At 39.2% G+C, this 23,377-nt stretch overlaps 1 protein-coding gene across 2 annotated transcripts in view; it reads left to right on the top strand.

Moving 5' to 3' along the window:
• Positions 1-23,377, top strand: part of rap1gapb (RAP1 GTPase activating protein b) — a 136,586-nt gene that overhangs the window by 5,476 nt on the left and 107,733 nt on the right. The window lies entirely within an intron of this gene.

Genomic DNA, 23,377 nt, shown 5'->3' with positions numbered 1-23,377 from the left:
AACCATTCATTTTAACTCTCATTATGTTGCACTTACCGAGTAAACAAAACAAGAAAGATGCACACATTCAGAGCAAACACTTCTCCGCTGTGAAAGCAAATGGATTCATTTATCAAAAACAAACCTCTTTGCTTGAATGGAAGCTTAAATCCGCCCTGTTTCCGTAGCCTCTTTTGTTCTAGTCAACATGCCCCTATATTGATGGACACGTCTTTAATTTAAGTGGCTCCGATAATGTGTTTCCAGTAATCCTTAAAGCTTTCAGTTTACCGTTCCTCTTGTTCAGGCACTATTTAAATTCGTGGAATCTTCATACACCTACACATCTGTACTGAAAACTGCATTTTTACACAATATCCAATGAAAATATCCTTTGAATTATGGCCAAGAACTGCTTACACTTGTTCCTTTATTGTCTGAATAAGAAATGCCAGTAGCTCTTAGTGACTAGTAAATTACATTAAATCATAAAAGGACAATTTGCTGTTACAAGATACTAAGGTTGTCAATTGATTAAGTTATTTAATCCTGATTAATCGCATGATTGTCCACTGTTAATTTTTTATCTGTTCAAAATGTACTTAAAAGGGAGATTTGTCAAGTATTTCATAGTCTTATCAAGACGGGAGTAGATAAATATGCTTACTTTATGCAAATGTATGTATATACTTATTATTGGAAATAAATTAACAACACAGAACAATGACAAATATTGTCCAGAAACCCTCACAGGTACTGCATTTAGCATAAAAAATATGCTCAAATCATAACATGGCAAACTGCAGCCCAACAGGCAACAACAGCTGTCAGTGTGTCAGTGTGCTGACTTGACTATGACTTGCCACAAACTGCATGTGATTATCATAAAGTGGGCATGTCTGTAAAGGGGAGACTCGTGGGTACCCATAGAACACATTTTGAGGTCAGAGGCCAAGGGACACTTTTGAAAATGGCCATGACAGTTTTCCCTCGCCAAAATGTAGCGTAACTATGGAGTGCTATTTAGCCTCCTTCCCGACATGGTTCCGGTGGTACCAATGGATTCCTTTGGTTATATAGTTTCATATGATCTTCACTCTAGCTTGAAAACTGAGCCCGCTAAAATCTTAAATCGCGATTTGCTTTAATGCGTTAAAGAAATTAGTGCCGTTAAAACAAATTTGCGTTAACACTTTAGTATCGCGTTAACTTTGACAGCCCTAATTTTTACACATCCTATGGAAATATCCTTTGAATGACGTCCAAGAACTGCTTACAGTTTTTCCTTTAATTTCTGTATAAGAAATGCCTGTAACTCTGCTCTGTAATAAATTGTTTAATCACAAAAGGACACTTTGCTGTTACAAGATACATGTTAATATAATCAGAGTACTGTAGCTACACAAGAAACCTACAAATATATCACAATGTTCCATAAATATGTGCTCTTCTGTATGAGTTGGAACATTCAAGGACGTTTCTCTTGTCAAAGTATTTTGCCTTTGAAAGCTGTTGAAAAACATTACACTGTCACCTTGCTCTGACATTTAAAGATTGGCCGGTTAAGGATGAAATTGATGAGAATCCAAATTTAAGACTCACAGAAGCCACAGCTGATATACTGCTGGTCTTATTTTGATGAATCAGGGCAGAAGGGTGCCTGTTGCTTGAGGGGTTCCTGCATTATTCATGAGGGATACCAAGTTTCTTTTGTTAATATTCTTCATGATGGCACAGTCAACCTACAACAGACACGCCAGAGTCTGTCTGGGAATTATATCTTTGCACTAGAGCTGCACGATTAATCAATTAGTTTCAACCATTAAATTAATCGCCAATTATTTTGATAATTGATTAATTGTAGTAATGTTTTAAGAAAAAAAGTGAAAATTCTGTAATTCCAGTGAACATTTTCTGATTTCTTTACTCCTCTATGACAGTAAACTGAATATCTTTGAGTTGTGGACAAAACAAGACGTCATCTTTGTCTTTGGGAAACACTGATTGACATTTTTCACAATTTTCTGACATTTTATAGACTAAACATCTCATCAATTAATCAAAAAAATAACTGACATATTTATCAACAATGAAAATAATCGTTAGTTGCAGTATTTTAGTTCATCTAAAATCTTAATAAATTGCTCCCTGTGGGTTTGCCTCTTCCTCCTCTTCCATTTGTCTTCACCAACTTTTACTTTGTATGCTTCAGCTTTTCTGGGTGTATCTGAAACATCCATGAACATGTTTACATACATCCAATATTTCTCTCCCTCACACACACACACACACACAAGTTGACTCATGCTGCATCGAATCAAACAAACTCTGTTTGCCTCATTCTGTCGACTGACATTGATTTTCACAAAGGATGAAAAGATGAAAGGGAATTTTTAAGCCGACAGTTTGAGCCGAAGATGAGAGACAAGTGAGAGGAAGAACAACCTGTAGGCTACAGCTCCCATCGGAAAGCTCCTGTAAATGTAAATGGTAAATGTTGGTTTTCATGTCATGTTTGCACACATGCAGTGGTGGAACTAAGTTTTTACTCAAGTACTGTACTTCAGTACACATTTTAGATACCTGTATTTGACTTGCTTTTCACATTTTTGTATACAGAACATATGAAGAGCTTATAAAATATGGTGTTTTGTTAAAGATTAAACTACACAACAGTATATACAAGTACAGCTGAAACAATTAGTCGATTAGTTGAGTTTGACAATTGTTTAAAGTCATTTTTAATGTAATATGCCAAACATTTCATGGTTTCACCTTCTCATATCAATCAATCAATCAATCAATCGATTGAATAATAATCAGCAGTAATCTATAATGAAAACAATCATTAGTTGCGGCTCTATACAAGTAGTTACAATTAGCTGCACCTTAGCCAACTACATCAGTAAATACTGCTTTTTATATATTATTAGTACTAGTAATAGTATTACAGAGTTACAAAGTGCTGTAAATACATAAAAAAGAACAAAGCAGTGAAAGACATGGATGGAAGTTAATTTAAAAACAAACAGACAATGAAATAAGTGAAAACCCAAATAAAAAGACCTTGGAATCAAGAATTAAAATCTATTATACTAGTGTGTTTTGAAGAGTGATTCAGCACGCCTCATCTCCTCAGGCAACAACAAATGCACCGTCACCTTTAGTTTTCAGTGAGGATCTCAGGCAGCGTTTGGTCATAAGGGGAGAGCCGTGCGGAGATGGTCGTGTCTAGAAGGTATCCCCCAAGTTGGGAAAAGGTCTGAAAACTCTCGCAAGACTTGCTGTCCGACGACCTACCCTAACCTTAACCATCTCGCAAGCGTTTCGTAACTTGGGGGTTACCTTCTAGACACGACCCTCGGAGATATAAGAGGTGTGAAATACAGGGCCTTAAAAGTAATTAAAAGTAGGAAGCCAATGTAAAGAAGCTAAAATAGGTGTAATATGGTCAGCAACGTGACATAATTGTGATTGTGACTCTCGCATTTAACATAAGCATACTTGCTCAATTGCTCGTGCACACACACGCACGTACACACACAACCACTCCAGACAATTGCAATGCCACCATGGAGAGGCTCATCATGCAACTCCCATCCTGCAAACCAGCCTCAGATCAGCACCACGGACAGCATCCGGAGCAGCCGGACCTGCCCTGGACTCAGCAGCCCATTGTTCTCACAGACACAGATTTCAGTAGTTTTCCAACATATGCGATGTAAAAATGACAGTGCTATAGATTTAAATCCCTGATCCCACTCCATAATAACAACAAGAAACCAGTTCTCACCCATTAGAAGTTCAACCTACAGGTCTTGTGCTCCGCAAAGTTATTAACAACACTGTTTAAGAACCATGTCCTTTTTTTATTGGACTGTCCTGGCTGTGAGCAACATGGCACGCTGTTTTGAGCTGAAGTTTTGTCACATGCCCAACTGTTTCTATTTATTACTGTCGCTCTCTTTGAAATCGCCTACATGTACCAGGAGCGGCTGATTGGTGAAGTTGAAATGATCTATACGATGCCTCCTCATTTCACTACAAAAACCTAAATAAGGACAAAGCTGGCTGGAAGGAGATCGCCAGAGAGCTGAACGTTTCCTGCTTCCTGTATATTTGATGTCATTTCCAGTAAATATCACAATATTAAACGTCTTTAATTTTCTGCTTAAAGAGAAGGAAGATAAGTGGTTACGCTGCCAGTCTGATCTCGAGCGCGCAGCTGATAGGTAGCCTACATGGTTATTTTACATGACGTAACAGAAGTGCATATAAAAGATTCAGTGTGGACACGGTAAAGGAAGGTGATTTTTGGGCTCGGTGCGTCGCACTGGTTGCACCACCGATATTTAGGCCACTGAATATGGTCACATTCTTTGGAAGCAGTTAAGAGCCGAGCTGCAGCACTTTGTATGAGTTGGAGGCGATGGACAGACTTTTGGGAGACGTTTACAGGGAGTTGATAGTCAAGACATGATGGGATAAACGTGTGAACAACCTTGATGCAAATGATTTGATTTAGGTGATATTCCGTACTTGATAAAAACAGGTCTGGAGGTCAGAGTCCAACATTACGGCAAGATTTCTGGCTTTAAATTGGAAGCCAGTGGTCGTTATCAATCTGAGCCCAACATGATGATATGATATATAGTAGTTTAACAGTCACAGGGGGCATTTTTCTGCTTTGAGACTACTTTTCCTTCAACTACTCATACTTTCAGTACACGACTTTTGCTTATACCAGAGTATCTTACTTTTACTTTAGTAAATGATCTGAATACTTCCTCCACCACTGCAGAGACCATGAACTTGTGTTATTCTTTGTCTATTTATGGCCACTAAGGTCATCATCTCTGTGTTTGCCTTTGCCTGAAGATAAACAGAATAGTGGACAATAGCAAGACAAATCACGGTTTACCTTATACAGTAATGATTAATGAGTTCTCCCATCTATTTCCCTGGAAGACTCTCTCGCTGCTGTGCTGGAGGAGGATTGATGCCATGCCACTGTTGCACAGCAGGAAATCCATACAGCACTCTGCTGAAGAAATGTGAACAGGCCAATTTATTGCTTTCCTGCCACGTGTCTGCTGTAAGGTACAGCAAAATGGCCTGTCTTCTACCTCAGAAAAAGCCATCTAGCTTCTGTGCAGGGATTGTCAGACTGTGACAAATGGGCAAGGATTTCTCCCTCACTGACTGACAGTTTAGAACAATAAACCCATCCAGTTAGGATATGTTCTCACCCAAATGTAATACAGTTTTCAAAAAGCATTGTTTTCTTTTTTGAAGATGTTAATGGGTATTTAATTATCTGGCACACTGCTCTACATTTCTTATTTTTCTAGTTATATTAAGAGAGTTGGTCTCTACAGTTGGGAGAACACACTTTGCAGTTGATTCACTGTTCATGTAATCTATAATATTGACAGCGCTCTGTGAACATCTAACGATTTAATCCAGGTGGGATGATTTTAAAACAGCTTGAAGTGTTTTAACACACAGCAGCGTTTCTGACTATAAAACCAGTGTGTATCATTATTGTTTTTATTATTATTTGTGTGTGGGGGATTTATCTGCGGTATAATGACAAAGCTACAGTATAAGTCGAACTGCATTCTTACCAAGGTAGTGAATACGAATCTAAACCTGACTGAACAATATTTAAACCTTCAGTAGGCAGAATATTTTTGGCATCATTTGGCAAAAAATCCCATAATAACCTTTCAGCATATTGTAATTCAAGTGTTCTGAGAGAAAACTAGACTTCTGCACCTCCTCATGGCTCTGTTTTCAGGCTTTAGAAAATCTATCCCGTGACGGGAGACTTTGGCCAATCACAGGTCAATTCAGAGAGAGAGCGTTCCTATTGGCTGTTCATTCAACGGAGGCAGCTGTCAATCACTGAATCAAATATGAATCAATTTTCTGTTACTGTAATGCCTATTTCTCACCTCAAATGTTTTCAGAAACATCTTGTAGTGTACTGTTTAGCTGTAAAATGAGAAAAATTTGCTCCGGCTGGTGGGCGGTGCTTGGTATTTCCTCAGCTGATCTCAACATGGCTGCCGGGTCACAAACTTTCTCATTTTACAGCTAAACAGTACACTACAAGATGTTTCTGAAATCATTTGAGGCGAAAAATAAGCATTACAGTAACAGAATATTGATTCATATTTTCTCAGCGCTGCCTAGTTTGACCGTTTGATCAGAGTTCACGAGTGATTGACAGCTGCTCAGAGACGGCAAGGCTCCAGCTCGGCTCTGATTGGTTGTTTTCCTCCGGTCTGTGAAACCTTGCAGATGCCATTAGGAGCACCAGAGGACACAGAGGCACATGTTGCACTAATAGGCCTCTGTTGGTCAGGGTATGACCATGGTTGGCGCATCCTACGGATCTGGCTGTCTGGTACAGTTTTATAAAAATATATTTTTCTCCCCACTGCAGCTTTAAGACACGCGGAATCTGATTTGAAAGTAGATGGGGAGAGTGGGAGCAGCATTTCAAGTCACCCAATAGTCTCCATAATTACAGACACCTACACATAATTGACAATTATTGGTGCCGGAGTGGGACTTCATTATATCAACCAGCGGTGCAGCTCTGTCTCTCCCCTAGAGACGCAGGTTCTCTATCATCACAAATCGCTAGTTTTAAGCCTGCATACAAAGGCTCCTCTAGAGCTAATAACTTTATTTGTTCCCATTTCCATACAAACATCTCTCTTATCTTATTCGGGGTTACAGTAAAGTTATTTACTCATGGGAAATGCGATAATGAAACAGATAGCTCTGCCTTCCTTATATTAGGCTATATATTTTATTAATGTTTTTTTCTGTTTTGTTTTATCCCTGCTCAACTAATCCTTTTAGTTCAACCTTTTTGTTTCTGCGCATATAAATAATGCCATAATGATATACAGCGCAGATAAATCACCAGACGAGAGCAGAAAGAAAATAAGCGCTTAAAGATATAAATATTAAATTGCATTATAGTGCAATCCTCATAAACATCCAGATGAGTTTGTTCTACAGCTTTGTGTCCCGCTGACATACTTTAACAGGCATTAGCAAAATAAATAATTGCAAAATGAAAATTTTCCCACAGTAAACTATCTGAAATAAATTAATAAATAAATAATTGCCTCGATAAATTAATAAATGTCATTAAATGTAGAAAAGTAATATTAAAATAAATGTAGACGTTAATTAATTGATAAAATGTGACATAAATTGATATTTCTGTTTTGATTTGCTTCCTTATTTATTTATCTTTTTTATTTATCGATTTTAAATGTATTTATTTTTGCATTTACTTTTAATTGATTTATTTTTGCATTTCATTTTAATTTGTTATATTTATTTTTAAATGTATTTATTTATTTATTTATGCACGATTTTCCCTTAGCATTTCACCCATAATTTATTAACCCAAACTGGCTGTCACTCAATGTGTGTTACCATGGGGTCAATTAATTAATGGCTACATTTATTTTTAATATAATATATGCTATATTTAGTGACTTTTATTTATTTATCGAGTCATTTGTTGAGGTAGTTTTTTTAGGCAGGTTCCGTCCTCCATAGTAAAACAACATATTTGTCACAGAATTGTCTTCTATAATTTCCTTTTTCTATGTCTTTGTGTTGAGCTGTTCCTCTGTCTCTGAAGCAGCTTGTTGGTGGTGTCATAAATCGGAGAAATGGAGGCGCTCTGAGCCATTATAAACAGGAAACTTGTTTGGTATTCTGTGGCGCTGCCAGAGATCCCATTTCATGCAACAGCTTTATCGCCAGATAGAAGCACTAGACTGGCCCCGATCATTTCCCTCCTCCAATAATAGTAAGCAGTAATGTCTAGCAGCCAACTTTGCACTCTCCCAAAGACGGGTCTGGATATTATCAGAAGGACGCTATTTGTTTTTCCTTGTACCACTGATTTGTTCTTTGATAGCTTTTGCCTCCGTGGTTCACAGCATCGTGGAATCCATTATCCTTCAGGTATCAGCGCCCCGGCAGAGACGGAGCACGTTATCAAAAATTCCTCCACTTTCATTACGTTCTTGTTTGCCGGGACAAAGCAAGGCGAGAACATTATCACATTTTCACATTTTCACATATTTCTGCGAGTTCAAAAAAATCCCTCCGTCTTCACGTTCTCAGCTGGAAAATGAGTGGATATGAGGTTTCAGGCGAGTCATCAGCTCCTCTGTGAGAGAGAGAGAGCAAGCCAGATTTCAATTAATGTGAGACAGGTTGTGGAGAGGTTTAGAGGAGCCGTATTGGGCATCTGTGAAACATGAGCAGCAGCAATTCATTATCTTAATAGCTGAGACCTGGAACCATGAGCAGCTGGGAACAATGTGAAGCTGCAGACCGTGATTGTGCAGTCTGAGCCACTGAACCGCATGGAAGCTAATGCTTTCTCTCTTTTCTCAATACTGTTGCTTGTTTGTTCATTAGTAGTTTAATTTGGATGAGAAGAATGGGAAAATAAAGAAAACTCATACCTGAAAACATCAGAATCAGAAATACTATATTGATCCCCGAGGGGAAATTGAAGTGTTACAGTTGCTCTTATATATATACGTAAAGAAATGTAAGAAAATAGAAATAAAGGAGAAAGTAACATGTAAATTATTTACATAATGCAACAATATTGTACATAATGCTACGGTATAAACATAATATATCTTAACAAATATAAGTAATACAATTTAAGAATAAGAAATGAGAATATATGAAATATTTGCATTAAGACATGCAATGTAAATACAACACAAAATGCGTATAAGTAAATACAAAATGCTGAGAGGTCGAATGTTGATATCCTGTAATACTAAATTCTTTATGCAAATTATGATTTTTCTCATCAATTTTGCAAATTGATTTTATATTGCAATTATTTTCTATCTATTAAACAAGAAGCCTGTACTTGTTGTCTACTGTAACAGGATGTGACTGTGACCAGCATGATCATAAACGTGTTTCTCTACATAAATAGAATCAGATTAAATAATATTATTGCTTGGTGTTAAGAATCTCATCAAAAAAGTCAACTACTACTGTATGTGAAGTTGTCCAGTGCTCTTATTCAGACATTACAATAGTGGTATAATAGACATTACTCAATAATATTCAAACATGGTCACAACATTGAAAATTGGTGTTTCATTTATTTATAACAATTACTATAGATGGACAGTTATGCTAATGATGACAATATGATATCTGACTGACGACATGTAATGCTGCTGTAGAAAGCTCTGCACTGTAGCTGCTTAAGCTAGTGTTAGCCTCACAGACTGACAGGATGAGCTGCTCTCAATCCTTGAGGTGTCAATCCAGAGTCTTTAAGGTTGCTTAAAACGATGACATGATGTGCTTAAGAGCTTGACTGGGAGATTCTGTCAACTCTATCCACAACTACAGAGCTACTAGCAGGTCTGGCTGTAGGTCGTTCATGTCAGTGGGCTACCTCCGGGTCTGAGAAGTGAAGCCAATGCAGAAGTGCCTTCAACTTGCATTCTCTCTAATAGCCAGCAGGGGGCGACTCCTCTGGTTGCAAAAAGAAGTCAGATTGTATAGATTTCTATGAGAAAATGACCCTACTTCTCACTTGATTTATTACCTCTGTTAACATTGTAAACATGAGTTTATGATCTCAATCGCTAGTTTCAAGTCTTCTTCAATACAGCATGATGTTCATTTAGTAAATTATAGGGGTGTAACGATTCATCTACTACATCGATGTATCAATTTATATTCCTACAATTCAACTACATCAGTAGGTACTCGGCAAGTTGTCCTTCACGGGAGACATATATCGATATAAAATCAATTGTATCGATACTAAGGATTTGCACCTTGTATTTAAGGACCGCAAACGTTATATGAAAGTGTTTTTTAGCACTTTTATTAGTAAAGAAATGTTAAATGTTACTCCGGTTCACTCTCCAGACATGTGCCAGCTTGCCAGCTCTGCCCTCTGCACCGCGAGCATGCATCATGGCGTGCATGCGGACGAACGGTGCACTGGACTCCTTGCTCTATCACCCGGTAACGGCGTGGAGGGAGAGGGGCACCGGTTCTGCATGAGCTGCTGGCGCTGCGGTGCCGAGGAGCCGGTTGATGGAGTTTCATTTTGGGGGGCATTACGTGAGAAGGCGCTATCAATCCACTTGACGAGGGCGGCTTCACCCACAGGGGCTTTCCCCGTTTTTCGTCTTACAACTTTAACCCTTTCACAGTGTGTTGTCAGTTCATGAAAGGTAATTGTAACATTTTGGTCGTCTAAAAATGTTTTATTCAGTGTACCAAAAGTCTTGCCGCTCTGTTGGTCTTTAATGAACAGCAAAAAGACACACTAGTGGTGTTCTTCCACACAAAATGTACAGAAGCTGGCACACAGAGAGCATAATAACCAGACAAACAGCCAAACATTTATTTTGTTTCATCACCTGACAGAGTTGAGATTAATTAACAGCTGAGTAAATGTTCTAGTAGCCTGTGAAATCAGTCACTGGCTTAAAGCTTTACTTACTACAGCTTGTGAAGACACATAATTAAAATTACATGTGGCTCTTGCAATTTGAAATTTGCACAATTCTGATTAAAAAAGCAGTGGCCCTGTTTTTTTAAACCTTTTATGTTGGCATTTCATTTTATTGGACACTCAGTGCACAGATAAGTAGATGAAGTGTAGAAAATTACCGCTTGCAAGTCAATTTTGGATATTTTTCTGTGTGTGGTAACTCTTCTAACACTGCTGGCATTTTACTTATATTGTAAACTTCCTTTACCATTAATGTTTTCTTCCTGAAACAAAAGTTCCTGTTTGGCCTCTGTGTGGCTCCTCTTCCCATCACAGATTTGTCTGAAATGGTTTTGGTTCTATTTAGATCGTATCTGTCTGCGAGCTGTTTGAATGGATGAATGTATTTCAGCCTCTGTCTGACAATATTCCATCGACCTTTGGATGCGTGTCTTTCTCGTGCAGCATTATTTGAATAGACACAGATTTGACAGCTTTTGAGGTAGACTAACCGTAGCAGTGCAATAAATCCATCCTTTATGCAGCTTGTCATATGCTTGTCAGTCTTATTGAGATGATGAGAGGTGTTCATTCGTTATGGTGAAATCTATGGTAATTCTAGGGGCTGTAGGTTTGCTGTGCTGTTGAAATGTATTGGATTAAATGGGAGACAGTTGTACTTGCAGGGCTGCTGCAGCGTACGCTTTTGAATATACAGTATAGAGATGTCTAGAACAGTTCTCTCTGTCTTGCAGCTTTTCACAGTTTCTCCTCTGAAATACGTTCTCAAAGTGATTTTTTTTGTGAAGATGAGACTTGGTGAGGTACAAAATTGCATGGCACAGATTTGTGCGCTTCAAGTAAGAGCAGCCTTGGTTTGAACTCCAGGGTGTTATTAAAATAGAAACAGCCTGTTGTTCAGGAACATTGAGCTCCTAGAGAATACAAAGTGACAAATGTGTTTGAAATTATGATAATGACTACTCATTTATCTCTCACACATATCCCTGAGTAATCATGTTTATCACCATTTAGAGTCTGCAGAATGATTAGCAAATCTGTTATGAAACATAGGGTCACAGTGGGAGCCTTTAAATAACACAAACATTAGCACCGTGGGGTTTCGTGCTGGAGTAGACGACGACACATTCTTATATTTGTATAAACTGTCAAATCCGCATGCATGCTGTACCAAGGCAGTGCACAATAGACCAGTGGATGACAGGGTTGGCTGGTAGTAATAATCAGGGGTAGGGCTGTGTATTGACAAGAATCTGGCGATACGATACGTACCATGATACAGGCGTAATCATTCAATATATTGCAATATTTTTCAAATCTAATTTTAGGAAAACTGCCATAGTAAGACACATCACCATATGTATAACATCTGAGTAAAAAAGAGTTGCTATTTAAAATGGCTACTATGGAGAGTAACATCATTACACATGAATACAATAGGATTCATTGGATCCACAAGAGTCTCAGCTTTCCAGTGATACCCAATTTATGTTATTCCAAGACTGTTAATGGACCACAGTATGCAGAAATAATTAAAAAAAATCATTTTAGAATAGACAAAAATAACACATTTTTAACACATAACACAAAAAACTACTTGGTTTTTGCCCAAAACTGCATGTTATTATCATAAAGTGGGCATGTCTGTAATGTGAGTCATGGGTAGTACCCACATTGAACCCATTTTTATTCACATATCTTGAGGTCAGAGGTCAAGGAACCCTTTTGAAAATGGTCATGCCAGTTTTTCCTCGTCAAAATTTAGACCAACTTTGTAGCATTATTCAGCTTCCTTCACGATGTGCAAGTATGATATGGTTGTCACAAAGCATATGTAGCAGCCAATGTAAGTCCAACATTTACTACTTTTACTTTTCCACCAACTCCTGAGGGAAATATCTGGTTCTTTAGCTGATAAATGCTCCACTGTTTTCACCAACTAGTCAGCTGTTTGGTGCTGAGCAGGTAGAGTACAGCGAGTTTATCAAAGCTTTTTCACTAATTATAGTTGCCTGTGCTGCTGGAAAAGATGCTAATGAGAGTGGTGAGATTGAGACTGAGCCAAAACAGTAAAGTTGTGGGCCAAAACAATGAGCTGAAAGAAACTCTTGATTTATGACTACGGTATATTGATCCACTCCTCCATGCTGAGAGCTATACAGTGTTCATTCACTGGGCAGCATCTCTTCAGTCATTTGCAGCTTCTCTGGACGTTACCTGTTATGCAAACAAAGTCTCGGGGTAATGGGCGTCTCTGGAACTGTTGAAAGGTCAGGAGGGAGGAATGAGTTTACTGATAAGAGTCATCATGCGCTCTGAGGCTGATGGGCAATGTTAGCTGCACAATCCCTGCCATTACTCATGTAGCATGAGGACCTTGGATCTGTCACCTCTGTAATTAAGTAGTGTAATGACAGCCACCTCCGACTCCACACACACACACACACACACACACACACACACACACACACACAAGAGAAAGACAAGGAGACATCAAGTCCTTGTAGAGACACCGGAGTGCTTACCTTGCTGGCCGCAAGTGTCACCATCATTATCCGTTGACACATTATTCATTTATACATTTATTTTGTTGCAAGCAGCTCAAATGTAAATATTCACCCTCTGTGAATTTATGGCAGGGTAACAAAAATGAGCACGGGCAGTATGACAGGTGCTGCTATCATGAAGCCAACCTTCTGGACATGTGAATGATCGTGTTGCTGCTGTACATAATGTTAAATCGTTTTGTTGAGAAAGTAAAAACTTTAGAAAGTACAAAACATCAGCAGAGAAAAAGCTTATTTCAGAGCCTCCAAGCAACGCTTTCTTTTGCTGCAGTCAACAGCTCATTTATTTTACATGTGCCTGGAGGAAGTGTTCTGAAACAAAATCATATGGACAGATTGTCACAAGGAATCACTGAATTCTGATTGGCTGTTGATGACAAATGACATTTGTAGCATGGCCAGCTTTTCTCAAGAGAAAAAAATGTGTTCACAAGCAACATAAGAGGCACTTTTGACTTTTGGTGACTCGCCAACTCCCAACTTATCAACTTGGTCAGTGCCCAGCCTGATACCAAAGCACAGAGGCACCCTTTAGCGTCTGTACAGTATGAGACGCACCGGGCTTTCAACTAACTCCAATGTAAACTCATCCGTGTCATTATTAGACGGTCAGAGCAACTGACCTAGTATAGAGACTGAGAAAGTCTGCGTAGGGCAGGTGGGAGGGGATTTTGGACGGGTCGAACAAACACAGGACTTACTTCCAGGAGACAGCTGTTTGTGTCCTGTGTGAAAAGTCAATGTTGACTTATTTTACCATAGTTTTGTTATGTAACTTCCGGACTTTACTAATGCGAGTTATGTAACAAGGAACAGTGTGTAGCATATTTGGGGATCTATTGGCAGAAATATAATAATATTATATCACTGTAAAAAAGTGTGTTTTCTTCACCTGAAATAAGAGTTGTTTTTTCGTTACCTTATAATGAGCCCTTTATATCTACATACTTAGCGGGTCCACTCTTCACGGAGCCGGGCTCCATGTTTCGACAGTGGCCCAGAACGGACAAACACTGTGTTAACTATTCCTGCTTGGGCCAGAGGCAATAACGTTACTCGCTCTCTTAACTCTCTCGTTCACTCCACTCAGCTGACAAGACACAGGAAACCTCTGTTGGTCTTGAGGAGCTGCAGAATTTATTTCTGCACAAACTGCAACTTTCACTTGACATTCTCAAAGCTAAGCTAACTCTGACTTGTGCTCCACTAGCTCACTTGTTCGCTCACACACATTCGCCGCCGCTCTCTCTCTTGCTTGACCAGTGGCTCTGCTCCAAATGACTTTAACCGTTAACCTTTTTTACATTCGTAATTCATATACATACTTACAATTTGACATCTGCATTTAGGAGCAGTGAGCTGCTGTAAAGGGCTCAGGGAGAAACTTGGGGTTCAGTGTCTCGCTCAAAGACAGTTTGACATGCGGACAGTAGGAGCCGGGGATCGAACCGCCAACCTTGTGGTTAAAAGAAGACCACTCTACCCACTGAGCGACAGCTGACCTAAGCTACTCTTACAACAACTGGCTCTAGAAAGGGCCATTCGCGTTTTCATGTTGGCCACCGTAGTTCTTCTACACGCTTGGCACACAGGAGAGGTTTCAATTTTCAGTCGCTAAATCCTACACACTGCTCCTTTAACCCAAACCACAATCTTTTCCTAAAACTAACCAAGTAGTTTTGTTATGTAAGTAAACCTAAAAACTAAGTAAACCTAAGTTGGAAGTTTATTTTGAAAAGAGACTGTATACATGTAACGAGCGGAAACTGTACGTGTCCTGTGAACGCGTAAGTTTATTCTGAAAAGACACAAACTGATGCTAAAGGAGTAGCTAGAGCATCATAGTTTGAAGCGTGGGGCCACTGACCAAACTGCGGTATTTGAAGGGTTGGGAGGTTTCTGGCAGGTTTCTTGCAGACTTTTACAGTGTAGGCACCCTGCCTCACCTTAATTATTAAGAAATTATAGCATTTTAATGATATAAGCTTTAGGTAAAACAAGCAGTGGCACAACACCACCCCGCAAAGGCCACATATTTAATGAGTGAGGCGATTGTTTGAGCCGTCATCAGGTACAAAAACGTGATGAGATGTGTCAGGATCTGTCTGATCCAGCTAGGCAGGTGATTGATTGGTCGATTACACCGTATGTTTGCTTTTCAGTAATCAGAACGGCACGTCAAAAATGTCGGGGAATGTTTTTACGAGTTTGGAAAAGAAGAAACAAACAAATCAATCACACTTAGGTGCTGATGTGTGCTCTGCAGGTAAAGCACCAGGTTGAAGTTAGTTTCATAATCACCAGTTGGAAACAGGTTTTAGAGTATTCATCGAGTTGAGATCAGTATAAAATTTTTATTTACCAGTGGGAATTGTATCTTCTATGTTGTATACTTTAATCAAGTACTGTGTTGTAGGTTGTAATGCATTCTTGTTCTGTTTCAAGACACTGAGATTCTTGCACCCCCGACAAAAAAGCAAAGACAGGGGACAACTGCGCTTGGAACAAGTGAGGGCTTTTTTTTTTGTTGTTGTAAGAAAAGATCTCAAGCATCTGAATCAGAGGGCGAAATGACTTAAGACGGATATTTTATGGCGGGTGCATCTGCTGGTGGAAGCTCTTCTCTCCTCTGCAGTGCAGTGATTAATGGACAGTATTGAAAAGAAGCCATGAGTGTAAATTTAAGCCTTCGCTTTTATGTAAACCTCAGCCTGTCAGATGTAATAAAACAGGCAGAATGGATGCTTCATCCAGCAGGCCGGGGCCAGACAGTCCAGTGATGCAGCGGTTATGGTGACGTAACAGAGATGTGAGGTCGGGAGAGCCTGGACCGCAGTGCATCGCTTACAAGCCTGCAGGACGCATGAGTCAGACCTCATGACGATGATGACCTGTTTGCCTTCCTTTCGCTGCATCCCTAAAAACATCTCTAACTTCTCAGCTTCTCTCCCAGTCCTGTTTCTCTGCCGCAGAAATGCAGATTTTAAAATCAAGTTACTCTTGAAACAGTGGGGAATAAATCACTGAGGTGATAGAAAGATTAAGTTTGTTAGTTGTGGAAGAACTGATGGATAGACAAGACAGTGACAATGAATAGACACATGCTTTACCTTTTTGTGAAAGACTTACTGGAAAAAGCAAATGTGCTAATGATAAGTAGATTTCTAATTTAAAAATACATAATGCATCTATGCAGGGTCACATGCATCTCTATCCACAGTCCTGTGGCATTTAGGGGGATCTATTGGCAGAAATGGAATATAATAATAATAAGTATGTTTTCTTTAGTGTATAATCACCTGAAAATAATAATTGTTGTGTTTTTATTACCTTAGAATGAGCCGTTTAGTCTAAGAAGTCTAAAAACTGGCATGGCCATTTTCAAAAGGGTCCCTTGACCTCTGACCTCCAGATTTGTGAATGAAAATGTTTTTTATGGGTACCCACGAGTCTCTCCTTTACAGACATGCCCACTTTATGATAATCACATGCAGTTTGGGGCAAGTCATAGTCAAGTCAGCACACTGACACACTGACAGCTGTTGTTGCCTGTTGGGCTGCAGTTTGCCATGTTATGATTTAAATGCAGTACCTGTGAGGGTTTCTGGACAATATCTGTCATTGTTTTGAGTTGATAATTGATTTCCAATAATAAATATATACATACATTTGGATAAAGCAGCAAACAGCCCTGGTGGATCTTATTAGCATTTAGCATACACAGGCCAACAGGGTTGTTTAAATTGTGATTTCTTTGTCAATTTATCTCGTGGAGCACTCAGAAATCACAAAGTTCTAAAAGTAGCTGTGGTTACGCAGTTTAAAAATAGTTGTACTTCACCTACAACCCCACTGGCACTGACTCTCACCACACTCACTTCCTATGCTCGCTCACACACAGCCATGCAGAGAGCACGCTGTGGTGAAATGCCAGCCAGATAAGCAACATTGCCTTGCTGCTCCCCAGAGAGCAAAAAGAGGAGGAAAACACAATTACAGTAATGAGGAATTGGTGCTGTCTGCACTGCGGCCTCACCGGAGCAGATAGACCTCTATGATTGCAAGGGACAGCATTTACATCAGGAAGGTGGCAGTAAGGTGAAGGACCTGAGCTATACGCCACAACATTTTATTTCATATTTCTCCAGTCTCCTGATGGTCTATCATCACCACTGTCTGTCACAGCCTCCAGGCTGCCTGTGATTGATTCCTGCAGCAAGCCTGACTAAAACATGACAATCACAAATATCGTTGTATGAATCACATTGATGGGAAATGCCTGTTCAGTCATGAGTTAGCGGAAATTGTATTCTGATGTGGTGTCAAAACCTCACAGTTAAGCTCTCATACTCTCTTCAGTGCATATACAGTGTTGTTAGGGCTTTCACTTTTTCAAAAGATTAAGATCGAACGCATCACAAGTAACATGTAATAACTGAATCGATTTGAATGCAACACATGTACCCACATCTCAAACTATGTTGTAGAATTGATACAGTTACAGTCATTGGCAGTGCCTCTGCTTTGCTTCTTTATCCACAATTTTTACATTTATGACGTTGAATCCAAAATGCTTCCTAGGGCGGTCAAAGTTAATGCGTTAACACCTCTTATTTCTTTAATGCAATTCGATCTTTCAGAGATTGTAGTAGGCTCAGTTTTAAAGCTAGAGTGAACACACTGGCATCATATGAAACTAAAAAAACTGTGGAATCCATTGGTACCAACCATGTCGCTTGATGCGAAAGAGGTTAAATAACGCTCCAAAATGACGCTGAATTTTCTTTCAAAGGGGTCCTTTGACCTCTGACCTCCAGATATGTGAATGAAAATGGGTTCTATGGGTACCCATAAGTCTCCCCTTTACAGACATGCCCACTTTATGATAATCACATGCAGTTTGGGGCAAGTCATAGTCAAGTCAACACACTGACACACTGACAGCTGTTGTTGCCTGTTGGGCTGCAGTTTGCCATGTTATGATTTGAGCAAATTTTTTTTTAAGCTAAATGCAGTACCTGTGAGGGTTTCTGGACAACATGTTTCATTGTTTTGTGTTGTTAATTGATTTCCAGCAATAAAAATATACATACATTTGCATAAAGCAAGCGTATTTGTCCACTTCCATGTTGATAAGATTATTAAATACTTGACAAATCTCTGTAAGAAGTTACAAACAGTACCGTTACGTGATTTTGGCAGTTACGTTGGTAATTATCTTGAGCAATAGGAACTAAAACCCAATATGACCCCTTTCATTCAATACCTAAATAGAAGAGCACTATCAATTCTCTATAAACCCACTTTCTTTGAATCATTGCTCCACTAAACATATCCCCTCGGGTCCTGTATTCTGTGAATATGAGCACTTAATTGTGTAGATTCTGTTTACTTCTGTGTGTTCCATGTTTTCATTTTCTCCCTTCTGGCTACTCATTGTTTCTCCGTCTCATCCTCCAAATGTTTTCCCACGCCTACAGCTCTCAGGGACATCTGCCTTTGCCAGCTTCAGCGTGTTTTTATTTCCTTTATTGTTACATTTCCCCCCCCCTCAGGGAACGTTAGGCGAGGTATACTATCAAGAATTTATTAAAAACATTATTGGATAGGCTTTTTTAATTCTAAATAAGCATTCCAGCGTCTAAACTGCAGCACATATTCAGTTATCCAGTATTTATTGACACTGCATCTTGTGAGATTTGTGTTATGTTTTCATTTTGTTCTCAGCGGTGTCAAATCAAAAGCTTAAGGTTTACTTGTGTCAACGAGACAGTTGCACACACGCCGTGTTGTGTTTACCGTGTAGTTTGGCGGCACTAAGTTGGGGTGTTTTGGGATGCTCTCCTGATCCCCATCCTCCGTCCCTCTTCGATCTGTGGAGATGTTTATGTGAGAGGGATGAGAGCAGCTTTCTGCTAAGCCGGGCTGTGTGAGTACTGCTTTCTAAGAGCTTTAGTGTAGGTGGTGTTGTGGTGGAGAAGTTTACAGCTGGGTTTGTATTTGTGTCTGGTGTGTCTTAACTTTATAAACAACATACAGTATTGACCCAGCTGTCCAGCCACAGTTGGCAGGAGAATTATGTTTTATAGTCAAAACAAGAGATGCAACAAAGGGAAGCCTCAATATATGACTCTGGATCTTTCAGTGAATGACACTAAAGATAACGAGGGGAGTCTTAGACATTACCCCAAACACCTGACAGACTTAGTAAGTACAGTAAGTTATTGAAGGAAATGTCTCACATACTTCTCTGATGTTCACTCGTCTTTCCATCAAAGCAGTCAGAGTTAAGAATTAAAGAAGGCCAGTAAAACACATGGGAGGAAAAATGCACACAATTCCACTGTTATCAGCTCATTAAAGGCCCGTACGTACACATGCCACGTTTTTTGCGCCCTCAAATCCTCTGTTGTAAATGTAGACGCGCTGCAGGTGTGCTCAAATGCGGGAGCGTTGCCGTTGCATCGTTTCTAGTTTCTATTTTTCAGGGCGCAACGGCTGCACCCTGAGATGAACATGAATGAACATGAATACGCTTGGCGTTCAAGTGGTTAAGTTGTGAGAACTGCTAAGCAACGACAATATTAACGTTACTGTCGGCGTCTAGAAGCCACAGAGGCTAAAAATTTAGCAAGCTAGCAAGTGGGTAACATATTGCAGTAAATGCAAAGGCATAATGACAGAAGAAAAAGATGAGGCTGTTGGGAATATCAACATTTTCCTCAGAACTATTATAAAATTACAAAGAAAAACAATATATGACTAAAATTACAATATATCAACTTATTATGCACTGAAAAATTAACTTCCATGGCCTCCGCCATTTCTGACATCGTCAACAAACACGTCACAACTCGTAAAACATTCCACTTACGAGGTTGTGAAGGAAGTGCAGGGCTGCAGAGCTTTACAATCTGTCCCACGGACTATTTTACTTGCCTCACGCTTTCCGTCCAAGAACGTCACAACATCCGGTTGAAAGGTCAGCCAAACTGACACAGAGCAGACAGTAGGGGCCTTCAACACCTACTATGTTGTAAAAGTGAAAGCGAAACTTAAAAGAAACGTGTTCTAACACGTTGTAAAGCTGAATGAAACGTTGCATTTTGAACACAAACAAAACGGCCTCTTTAGGTTTAGGCAACAAAACCACTTAGTTAAGATTAGAGAAAGATTGTGTTTTGTGTCCCAAAAAACACACCCGACCAGGACCTCCACCCCATATAGAGCTTCATGCTGTCTATACTACAGCGCCTGACTTTTGCTTTTACTCCTGTCATAATTACTACGGTCGTGTTCTTTTATTCCTTCTTTCGATGATTGACCATGTGAATAGAAGATAAAACCTCCCAGCGGCTAGTAGGCCCTTTCTGACCCAAATCTATGAGGCTTATAACCACTGATAACGTCCATTTAATGACCTGATAACAGTTTAACCGGCTGAAAAATCCTATATACAAAGTCAGATACTTAATTTACTCTTGTATTGATAACTACTAAGTTTAAAGGACCAATGTGTAACAATTAGGGGGATCTATTGGCAGAAATTAATATGGCCACTAGATCCTACACACTTGACCTTTAAGGGTTTAGATGTTGCTAATGTATGTATTGATCGTTGTACGTTTTTATTTTTACCATGTTGGAGCCGAGGGTGAAATCCAATGCGAACAAACTATTTAAAACCCTGTGGAGGTGAGCTGCTTATGCAAACAGGCTTTGTGCACCAGATGTTTGCAAAGGTGTAGGTAGAAAAGCAGAATATATTTGTGTTTATATTGATCAGTCCTCCTCGGCTGCAACTGCACGTTCGTTTTCTGCAAGCTGCTTGATACCAGAGTTAATATGGAGCTGACAGGTGTGGACAAAAATGCAAATATGAATTCTGAATACTTTTATCAACATCAACGAGTCCTCTGGGTTCATTTTGCTGTTATCACTCAATTTATTTTCTCCTTTATGTTCAGATAATACATAATTAAATCATTTATTGTGCTTTACCTCCACCTGAAAGCCTGCTGTATCAGAGATGATATCCCACTTCTCTCATCAACACATTGTGATTACAGTTGTTTGACTAAATTGCCTTCATTCCTTCTCCTTTTTCTCCGTAGCTGAATAGGTAAATTAAGATAACTGGATTGGCTGATTAGCCCCACCTCCTGCTGTTAATTAGGATTAGTACGCCCACCAGATATGTCATTGATGGTGGCGATAATGATAATGGCTCTGCTGCTGACAGAAATTAGGCCTTGGCGAGTGAGACGTTATTGTCTGAGGAACATGCAGCTCCTGACTGTAATTTAATGGAATATCAATTCATGTATTGTGGAACTCAGTCCTTGATTGGAAGTAAAACGTGGTCTCATCTGTTAAAGTTAAAACCTATGCTATTTTACTGTAAGCATCACTCTCAATGACTGTCATTCTCTTGTGTCAGGATGTACTCACATTCACTCAAAAGGCCGGAAAACATCTCAGTTTTTATTGCAGGATTCTAGTCTGAAAAACATCCACCGATAATCCGTTGAGTCAGACAGTTTGTGGCCAGCCCCTTCAGTAAACTGTGTCCCCAGAGCTTATTTCATTACCTCTCTGGGTTTAGATGATGATGTGACTTTCCACCTTCTATAACTTTCTAACTTTGGCTTTGCCAGATAACTGCTGAAATGAAAGCTGCTATAATGGTTGGATCTCAAATGTTTTTTGGGGATAAGGGAAAAATATTGCCCATTTCTTGACAACTGGATGTGTTTTAGTGAACATATTCTCAGATAATCGTAAATTATTTGCACATTTTCTATCTGTATGTACCTTAAAGGGAGATTTGTCAAGTATTTAATACTCTTATCAACATGGGAGTGGGCAAATATGCTGCTTTATGCAAGTGTATGTATATATTGTGGGCATGTCTGTAAAGGGGAGACTCGTAGGTACCCATAGAACCCATTTTCATTCACATATCTGGAGGTCAGAGGTCAAGGAACCCCTTTGAAAATGTCCGTGCCAGTTTTTCCTCGCCAAAATTTTGCATGAGTTTGGAGCGCTATTGGTTGGTACCAATGGATTCTTTAGGTTTTCTAGTTTCTATATAATGCTAGTATCTTCACTCTTAAAACTGAGCCTGTTAAACCTAAAAATCGTAAGTTGTGTTAATGTGTCAAAGAAATTTAGTTGGTGTTAAAACGAATTTGCGCTAACCAGTTATTATCACGTTAACTTTGACAGCCATCATTTTTATACAACGGCTCACATGATATCTTGCGGAAATATTATTTATCCTTTTTCATTTGTTTTCCTACAAATGTCCAGCAACGCGTGTCAATTTCTGCTTGTTACATGCATAGTCTGTTCAAAATAAACTTAAGCCAACAAAACTACTTTTAGGTTTAGGAAAAGATTGTGGTTTGGCTTAAAATAACTCCAGAAGTGACATCACTTACATTAAAGTAAATCAACGTTGATTTCACGAATGCTGGTCTCCAGGGCGAAAGTCCGGTGTTTTTTAACCATCCACCTTGACTTCCTCCCTTCGTGGCGTTCGCCACTCTTTATATTTCCTGGTTTACAATTACCAGAATTGCACACAAATTGTTTTCGTGGATATACATGAATTACAGTGCATTACTTTTCATAGGTATCATACACCGTACATAGCTGAATTGTATTGCAACAAAACAATAACAAACCTCAGGGAAGTTTCTTAATAAAATATGATCAAATATAGCTTACTGATAAAACAGAGTAGTTAAAGCCCTGCTGCTTCAGTTCAGGTTCATGCCTCAAGATGCTTTACGTTAATAGAAAAATTACAGTATGGTTTTTATACTATCTATATTCAATAAAGAGGGAATGTACCGGAAGATACTAGTGTAATATATTCATGTTTGAGACGTGATTTAAACGTAGCATGCTTATTCAGATGATTGATGTCTATTTTAGAAGCAAACATGTAATGTTCTGAAAAATTAATTTCTTTCCTTGTCCTTATTTGCTTGTTTTTTTCTCTTTTTATAAATCCAATGTTTCATGCATGTTGCCAACCAATCATGTAGGCCCACACACATTTTCAATTTATTATTCAAGCTCAAGGAAAGAATTGTCACAGTGGCTTGGTACTGGCATTAACCCTACAGTTAAAGGCCTGTCTGAGTTTCCATTAACCTGCACAATAGAACCGCCCCGGCTAATTTTCACAGCTCCACTTTAGCAATAATTGATATTCATGATGTGTGTTCTTGCAGCTGCCAGTTAAATTTCGTGTACACACAGG

Source organism: Sebastes fasciatus, chromosome 1, assembly GCF_043250625.1.
Source record: "Sebastes fasciatus isolate fSebFas1 chromosome 1, fSebFas1.pri, whole genome shotgun sequence".
NCBI lineage: Eukaryota > Metazoa > Chordata > Actinopteri > Perciformes > Sebastidae > Sebastes > Sebastes fasciatus.
This window is presented reverse-complemented; position numbering and strand designations above follow the sequence as displayed.